This window comes from Triticum urartu, chromosome 1, assembly GCF_003073215.2.
Source record: "Triticum urartu cultivar G1812 chromosome 1, Tu2.1, whole genome shotgun sequence".
In the NCBI taxonomy this organism is placed as follows: Eukaryota; Viridiplantae; Streptophyta; class Magnoliopsida; order Poales; family Poaceae; genus Triticum; species Triticum urartu.
In genome coordinates, this window is record NC_053022.1 from 574632535 (window position 1) to 574642446 (window position 9912).

General features: G+C 46.5%; 1 pseudogene; it reads left to right on the plus strand.

Annotated features, from left to right (window-relative positions):
• The first annotated feature begins 2878 nt into the window (after nt 1-2878).
• Nucleotides 2879-9426, plus strand: LOC125533220 (annotated as a pseudogene).
• Nucleotides 9427-9912: the final 486 nt, after the last annotated feature.

Sequence of the window (9912 nt, forward strand, 5' to 3'; positions counted from 1 at the left end):
TCCCATCTAGGGGCGGCCAAGGGGAGGGGAGAGGGGGAGGCGCACCAGGGTGGGCCTTAGGGCCCATCTGCCCTAGGGTTTGCCCCCCCCTTCCCACTCCCTTGCGCCTTGGGCCTTGGTGGGGGGCGCACCAGCCCACCTAGGGCTGGTCCCCTCCCACACTTGGCCCATGCAGCCCTCCGGGGCTTGTGGCCCCACTTGGTGGACCCCCGGGACCCTCCCGGTGGTCCCGGTACGTTACCGATAAAACCCGAAACTTTTCCGATGACCAAAACAGGACTTCCCATATATAAATCTTTACCTCCGGACCATTCCGGAACTCCTCGTGACGTCCGGGATCTCATCCGGGACTCCGAACAACATTCGGTAACCACATACAAACTTCCTTTATAACCCTAGCGTCATCGAACCTTAAGTGTGTAGACCCTACGGGTTCGGGAACCATGCAGACATGACCGAGATGACTCTCCGGTCAATAACCAACAGCAGGATCTGGATACCACATGTTGGCTCCCACATGCTCCACGATGATCTCATTGGATGAACCACGATGTCAAGGACTTAATCAATCCCGTATACAATTCCCTTTGTCTATCGGTATGATACTTGCCCGAGATTCGATCGTCGGTACCCCGATACCCTGTTCAATCTCGTTACCGGCAAGTCTCTTTACTCGTTCTGTAACACATCATCCCGTGATCAACTCCTTGGTCACATTGTGCACATTATGATGATGTCCTACCGAGTGGGCCCAGAGATACCTCTCCGTTTACACGGAGTGACAAATCCCAGTCTCGATTCGTGCCAACCCAACAGACACTTTCGGAGATACCCGTTGTGCACCTTTATAGCCACCCAGTTATGTTGTGATGTTTGGCACACCCAAAGTATTCCTACGGTATCCGGGTGTTGCACAATCTCATGGTCTAAGGAAATGATACTTGACATTAGAAAAGCTTTAGCATACGAACTACATGATCTTGTGCTAGGCTTAGGATTGGGTCTTGTCCATCACATCATTCTCCTAATGATGTGATCCCGTTATCAACGACATCCAATGTCCATGGTCAGGAAACCGTAACCATCTATTGATCAACGAGCTAGTCAACTAGAGGCTTACTAGGGATATGGTGTTGTCTATGTATCCACACATGTATCTGAGTTTCCTATCAATACAATTCTAGCATGGATAATAAACGATTATCATGAACAAGGAAATATAATAATAACCAATTTATTATTGCCTCTAGGGCATATTTCCAACACGGGTCCGGGTGGCCGCCGAACGCGATCACCTCCTTGGTAGACCGCGAGCCCTGCAAGACCTCCTCGGTGGATCGCGAGCCCTGCAGCGCCTCTGCAGGGCCGTCCGCCGTGCCGTTACCACGGGAGTAGGGAGTCGGTGACCTGGCGCTTCCCGGACCCCCTCCCCCCTGCAAGACCCAAGATCGGCTGGCGCCCACCTGATGGGGCCGGTGAAGATCGCACCTGAGGTGATCCCGCGACCGAGTCTAGAGCCACCTTCCCTGGAAGTGACAACGGCGAAGACCCCTCAGGCACCCCCCTAGGGTATGCGGGCGCAAACTGGGACTCGGGACATGCCTGTGCCACAAGTCCATGCGCGTGGGATGACTCGTCAGCAACCCGCGTCGGAGTCAAGCAAGCACGGGCCCCGACGCACAGTCGTCCACCTGCTGATCCATCATCGGTAGTGACGCCGCCCCGTGTTCCTGCCCAGCTGCTGTCATGCACGTCGGAGACGAGACACGCGCCACTCCTGGCAAGGCCGGTCCACACTGTGGTGACAAGATACGAAGCTCTGTCGGAATGGGTGGCAAAACATGCTCAGCAGCATCATCACTATCGACACAGTCACTCCACAGCCGAGGCGGTGCGGAGTTCGGCGTCCCAAAGGACCCAAACCTCAGAGTCTGAACTGGTGTGGACGTAGCCGGCACTGAGCCCCTTTCCGTCACCTACGCAACGGGTCGGCTTGCGGCCGTATCTGAACCCTTACTTGCTCCATCACCACCATTATTCTCCCTATTACCAGTATCATCATCTTTATCACCTAACTTGGGATCATCCTATACTGTTTAAGCATGTGCAAATAACATGAATCACATTCTCATCTCACGACCTCTCTCCCCCGAGGCGGTGGTGCCGCGCCGCCCCCATCCACACCGTCGTCAGTCCTTCCCCTCCAGCGCCTCCCACTACCACCGCCGTCACTGAGGACGCCGCGGGGCAAAGCCCCAGTGGCGAGGCCGCGGCGGCGGCGCTATCCTCGGCTGGCGGGGAACGCGTGGGGGCAGCGGCGTCCATCCCCTCCTCCTCCAACGGTAGTGCGCAGCGGGTTGGCGGTGGCCAGGAGATCTCCGGTGGCCGTTTGGCGGATGAGATTTGGCTGCGATGAGATCTGATCTGGGCCCAAGGGGTTTAGATCGAGATCCACTGCGGCTGCGCCTCGTCTCGACAACGGCAAGAGGAGATCCCCCTGGGTAATCTTCGTGGCACGACGACGTCCGGGTCTCTTGGCCCAGGCATGTTGGTGGTGGTTGCCTTCTCCACCGAAGGCGGTTGGCCAGGCTGGTAGTGACGGATCTTGGATCCCACTATTAGCACTCATGGCAAGTTGGGGAGACATAGTCGCCGGTGAAAACCGAGCCGACTCCGGTCATGGCGGGCGATGGCGGCGTCTACGTCGTTACCTTAATGAAGGCATTGTCAAGCAACTATCATCAACCTGCTTGTGCCGCTCCAGGAGAAATCCTAAGATCACCGGATTGGACGATGGCAGCGCTGCGGTGTCGTGTTCCCTATTGGGGGCATCGTTTATGGAGCGGTGCCGGATGGAAGATGCGTGAGGTGGTGTGGCATGCCTTCTCTCGCGTCGACGACGGTGGGTCTCGGCAGTATGGAGCAGCGGGGTCTCGCCGGTGAGCGTGTGATGATGGACGAGCGCAGGATGGTGGCGTTGTCTGGCGTAGTGGTGACGTCGACGACAGCTAGACCGGGCAATGTAGATGCAACAGTACATCACTGAAGATGGATTGGTGGCAGGTGGCTGCGGCGGCCTCATACCCGGCAGGCGTCCTGGTTGAGGAGTGCGCCGGACTGGTGGGTGCCCCATACCTGGCAGGCGTCCTGATTGGGACCTCTGGTCTTAGATATTAGGTTTGGCTGCGAGGTCTATGTAGTATTAGGCCCAGACTATCAGCATCCCTACATCAACTGGATAGGAGTAGCGACAGATGTTGCCTAGACGGTTGCTTTAGTTTTACTGTTGTATGACTTTGTAAGGTCTTGTGTGAATAATTAATAAAGTGGTTGCATGCATCGTCTAGATGCAGAGACCGGGGGCCCTCCTCCTTTTCTAAAAAAACAATCATTCACTTGAAATTATGGTAATAGATGACTTTACATTGACACCATACATCGTCTAACTGCTAGCTCCTCCTAGCACTAGGGCCCACATACCTTGCATTAATCACTATCGTTGCTAGTGTAAAAAAATGCTCATTATGGGACAGAGGGCGTACATTGAGCTAGCAATTAGCAATTATTAGTCTCTGGACGAGGAAAACACACCAGAGGAATGTATAAAAAAAGAAAAACAACGCCTCTCTACCACTATTGATGACCTCGATAAAATTGCAAAGACTCGCATCTTATCTCAATAACAGGTTGATTTGAAAAATCAATCCAATGAGAAGGTTGCCCGTCTTTTGCGAGAAGAGGGTATCAAATATTACCAAAAATACAAAGTTGGCTTCATATTGATGGGATATAGAAATACAAGATACTTCCAATTGGCCGCTAATGGTTGGCATAGGAATAAATGTATTTATAGTCTCCAACAAGATGAATGGCGTATTGAAGGTCATGAGGAGCTCAAAAGGCATATCAACAACTACTACAAATCGTACCTATATTTAAATTTAGGTATGTAAGATTAGGGAATTGTCGTTGCATGTTTTCGTGGTTTGTGTTCACCTTTAAACTCCACACACTTAATTACCGTTCTACAGAATGCTACTACCCCAGTAACTAAATATAAGATTATATTTAGTGACAGAGGTAGTATATATTACTAGTAGTACACACAAAATTAAGAAGATAAAGATTCTAATAGAAATAAAGGTTGGGTCACCTCACGTATGTAAGAGAACATTTTATTAGAATTCACATCAAAACTATGTATAGGGCTACAACTAGATTTGGTTTATGTACATAGTTAGGTGTTGGGATTCGAACAGATGAACAGATGCAACCTGGACCTAATATATAAAGGCACTCTGAGCTATCCAAAATAGACCAGAAGCTAGTAATAGGCTGGACACAAGATCACGAATGGACCATCTAGGCTGTACCGGCCATTGTGGGTTGGTCGAGATGATGTTTGATGGCCTCAAGGGGCTTTGTCGTTGATGTACCATATCATTTTAATACATCTGACGGAGCACTCGTATTCAAACTCTGCACATATAGCCATTTGCAGTGAACCTCATTAACAAACATCTTCCCGCCATTTGATCACGACGATTTCGAACAAATGGTATCAAAGTGAGGTGTGAATTGGATCATGGTGCAGATGATCTAGATGGTGGAGTGGACGATGGCAAGATCACGTGGTGATGTATGTCTTGAAGGAAAGATGGGCTTCCGTCGGAGCTGAGGCCTAAAGAATGAGCTAATGACAGAGTATGGTGAAGTCCCTGCCCCCTCGGCAAATTTGCATCTAGTTGTGGATTGTCCTAATGAGCGCTGATAAGTTCTATTAGGAACGCAACAATCCTCATTTGGAAGAGTTGCTTGGTATGTTAAAGGTTGGAGTGAATGGCGAGATGGTTGTTATAGTAACCACACGCTATGAGGGCATTGCAAAGAAGATTTCTACTATTCAACCTCACAAATCAGCACGACTAACGGATGAGTTGTGTTGGACTATCATAAAGAAAAAGAGTGGATTCGAATCAACAGATGACCAAGAAGAGTTGCAGCACATAGGGAAAGACATTGCGAATAAGTGTGGAGGTGTGGCTTTAGCAGCCCAATCACTTGGACACATGTTGCATTCGCTCAATTCTGATGAATGGGAGTCGGTGAGAAACAGTGATTTCTGGAATTTATCTGATCCGGAAGATACAAATTTTACCCATGCACTTGCATCCTTGAAGTTAAGCTATAGTGTTATGCCTTTGTATTTGAAGATATGTTTTGCCTATTGTGCAATTTTCCCAAAAGGTTACAAGATTGTTAAAGATGACCTGATTCATCAGTGGATTTCCCTAGGTTTCATCAAGGCAAAAAATGGGTCATGCACCTGGCAGCTTGGTGAGAAATGCATTAGGTAGCTTCTGGGGCTGTCCTTCCTAGAACATTCAAATTCAGCAATGGTGAGTTAGTTTACAACTTCACAATTTTTTGAATTATTGTACAGAAATTCACATGATGTATATGTACAATGCAGACACTGCATGAAAGAGAAGACTCATCTAGTGTGGTGCATCATATTATCAAATCACAACACATTACAATGTATTATTGTCCAAACAACTTTCAAAAGAATCCCATTGTTCTTACACACACATAAACACACCCCTAGCATGTCTAGATACTATAATATTGATATTGAGTACATCCCCCTCTCTATTTTGTTGGGCCTTCTCAATCTTTTAAATTTCCTGTTTTGTTAGTCGCACTTTTATTCCTCTCCATCCCATGTTTAGATTTTGACGCGTATTAAATCGATGCATGCATGATTAAAGACTGACACTACTAACCTTTCGTATAGACCACAGGAGTGTATTCTGAAAATGATACATTGTTCACCATGCATGATTTGGTGCACGATCTAGCAAGATTTTTCATGGTCAACGAAATACTTGTCGCTAGCAAACAAGGCAACTCTGGGGGAAGTCAAGGCAATACTTGTCACTTTGCATTGCTCAATGATTGCAGCAAACCATTAGAGTCACCCAAGATAAGGGCACTCCTTTTTATGGAGTGTGGTAAAACTAAACTTCATGGTGGTGCCTTCTCATTTTCTAAGTCCATGCATGTTTTGGACTTGAGTGATTGCTCAATTCATAAGTTGCTGGATTCTATTGGTAAACTGAAGCAGTTGAGGTATCTTATGGCACCAAGAGTTCAAGATGAAACGATTCCAGACAGTTTCACCAAGCAATCAAAATTAATTTACCTGAACCTTCACGGATCTCATAAAATATTAGCACTGCCAAAGTTGATTGGAGAAATTGAGGGTCTAATGTATCTTGATCTGTCAGACTGTTCAATAGGTGCAGAACTACCAGAATCATTCGAGAGGCTAAAAGAATTGTTGCATCTGGATTTGTCAAATTGTTGCATCCAAAAGATCCTTGAAGCATTGGTTAGTTTCATTCAACTCAAATACTTAAACTTATCAGGTTGTAGGCACAGGACAGAATTGCCAAGGTTATTCGGGAGTCTATAAAATTTGGTGCATCTTGATTTATCATACAGTAGTATGATTAAGAAATATACAGGAAGCATTGGTTGGTCTTACCAATCTGCAGTATTTGAATCTAAAAATGACACATCTCAGATTGCTGCCAGATGATCTGACCAAACTCCGGTATTTAAATCTATCTGGACTGCCAGACCATACCGTTGACTCCTTTGACAGCCTCATCAACCATATATCCATTAATCTTTCCAATATAGAGCATTTGGATTTGTCTTACAATGAGAATATTACAAGTATACCTGAAAGTATTTGTAGCATGAGAAAGTTGCATAAGTTGGACCTCTCCGTATGCCGAAATCTTAGGCACCTACCAGAAAGCATATATAAAACTGGTAGTCTGAACTACATTTATTTAAATGGCTCTGGTCTTATTTCCAGAATACCTCATCTTGGTGGCAATACATTATCATTACCACACTTTGTGGTGTGTGCAGCTGCTGATGAATCTAGCAGCAATCTTTTTCGTCTACAACCCATAGATCTTGTTGAGCTGCAGATAACTGAACTTGAAAATGTGAAGTCGGCAGTAGAGGCACATGATATTAAATTAATTGAAAAGCAAAGCCTTATGAACTTGAAACTGGACTGGACTCGGGGTGTTGAGAGATTTGTGGATGACAAAATGTTGCTGGAAAAACTAGTGCCCCCGAGCATATTGAGGAAATTGGAGATATGTGGTTATAATAGTGTCAGCTTTCCAACCTGGCTAGTGGGTCAATTACCAAGCCTAGAGTCACTGATTCTCAGAGATATGGTAAACCTGGAAGAGTGGCAGACATCATACTCCAGTGGTTTGGAGCATGTGATTGAAACAGTAAAAATGAGAGGTGAGTTTCAGAACCATGGTCCACCCGAACCTATAGTGGGTGCCGTACGATATACTACTGTTTCACATGTGGGTCTGTTCCCTCTTTGGATTCAATTTTTTTCGTCAGCCTTAACAACAACGAAAAATTTATCTACCTGTTTCAAATAAAAGTTGTCCTGCAAACTCAATCGTGGCACAGGTTAATCATATATGAATACTTTGCACCGGCAAACCATAAAAATAGTGCACTAGAAAACGCTACCACGCATCCAAGTTAATGTCTCAAAAAACTATAGACAGATAACATGTTCATCCAAGCCTAATCATTGTGGGTTGTGTGGTCATCTGAAGAGCATATGGAAGCTATAAAATATATGCACAGTGTTTGCCCTGAAGATAGGCTACGCGTTGTGCGAAGCAAGCCTACTATATTAAACTCGACTGTTGTAACCAGGGCCGGCCCTGGGTAGGGGCAAGAAGGGCGACGCCCTAGGGCCCAGCCCGATTGGGGGCCCCAACCCTGTGCATATATATACTACACAACCGAACAAGACGGGCCTTAAAGCATGTAGTGCACGTACTGTTAAAAAAACTAGTAGGTTACTTGAATTGTGAAAGGCACAATCCCAGTCTCGTTTCAATCGATCCATCTCATAACACCAGCCGCCGTCGTTTCTTATTCCTGTATCCTCGTTCCCCGTTCTGCTCCTACTCCCGAAGCATGCAGCATGCCTAGCAAATTAATGGATATTGCTTCTATACTTGATTCCTTTGATACCCTTTCAGTTTCTCCATCTCACTCCTCTATGGATTTGCCTATAACTATTCTCATATAGCGGACGGCCACAGGCAGAGACAACACTTCATAAGCTCAGTTACTTTGCAAGTTGCAGCAGGACATTTTCTTGGGTCAAAGGCCTACAAAGTTCTTGTAATTTCATAGTCCTTTTCCGCTTGATTTTTGTACTGTTTTTCTTTGTTTTCCAGTGATTCCCTGACTGATCTTCTATTTCTGTACGGGGTTGTTCATTTGAGGATACGAAGACCCTAGGAAGACCTGATATGCTTGGGATTGGATAGCTGGATTTCTTCTATTTTTCATCAGACAAATCCAGGTATTTCGACTCCTTTCTTGTAAAATGTTGGCTAAAAACATGATTTTGAGAAAGAAGAAAGAAAATGCTAGCGGATAAGTTAGATCCGATATATTTTATTTAGTAATGAAAAAAGGATGTTTTTTAGGCATAAAAATGTTGTGCTTTGTATCTTTTTTTTGCACCGATTGTGCTATGCATCGATGTAATATATATTTTTCACTATATTAGGCCCACTTTTTAAGTTCGCCCCGGGCCTCTGAAAAGTCAGGACCGGCCCTGGCTGTACCATGTGCTAGGCTTTATTAAGACCTGTAGGTTTGGTAATTGTTGCTTGATGCTTCGCGCCATGCTTAACAGTTCCTGCCATGCACAAATCCCCGTAAGAGCTGCCAGCGGATGTGTGGTGCTGAGCGTAGGTGCGGCTGCACCATGGCTCCATTCAACATTTTTGCAATAAAAATACATGGTTGCTCCATGCTAAGGATGAAAGGGCCTCTGCCTAAAGCTAAATGTTGGGAGATATCAAAAACTGATAATATGTTATCATTGTGGGAAGAGTGTACCATGTCACACACCAGTTCTTCCTCCTCCTATCCAGTAACTACCATGCTATCGTTTAAAGACTGCAAGGGGCCTCATCAGTGGAACTTGCTTGAACACTTCCCTGGACTACCTTCTTTGTCTATTGTGAGCTGTGGTGATCTAACCGGCTCACCGAAGATGACCCATCATCTATCCTCTTTGGAGACACTACGTAGAAGACAAAATTTACAAATATGTAAAAGTGATGGACTAAAGGAGTTGAAAGAGAACATGCGGCAACTCACAAAGCTACAATCTCTTACTTTTGAACCGCAAGTTCCAGCTCAACGTCGACGTCCACTGCGTCGTCCGCGGGCTCCAGTACCTCGTCCGCATACAGGTTTGGAGCGGCCGGTCCGGCAAGAATCCAGGCCGGGAGCGCCGCCGCCGCCGGCATGGCCGGTTCGGGCGGAGCATGCGTGCTCTAGGATAACGTGTGAAAGAATGATTTGATCGAAATGTCACACATTTATACAAGGGGAACCGGCGCTTATGAGAAGATGCGCCTGTTCGAGGGGATGCGAGGAGCGGATGCGACGATTGCCTGGAGAGGCTCCCGCACGAACGAGGCGGCGGTTGCCTCGAGAGGATCCCGTGCATGCTGTTATTTACAACAACGATTATCTCTAATAATTAAATCTTAACAGATGGCACTGAAGCAGGGAAGCATGCCGCCGTGGGTCGCTGCAATGAATCATGCGCCAGTTTCTGCAGCAAGGGCGAACACGGGATTCAGTCCGTTGCGACATAATCCTGTGTGCGCACTGAAAACCTCCGCTTACAATTTCCAGGCTTGTGTTGCCTTGTTGTTTGTGTTTCATGCACAGGCCAGTGTGCGCCCTAGTTTCTCCACATATGTTGTTATCTTTCCGTTCCAATAAGGCGAATGTGCGCCGTAGGTTTTTATATCTGTT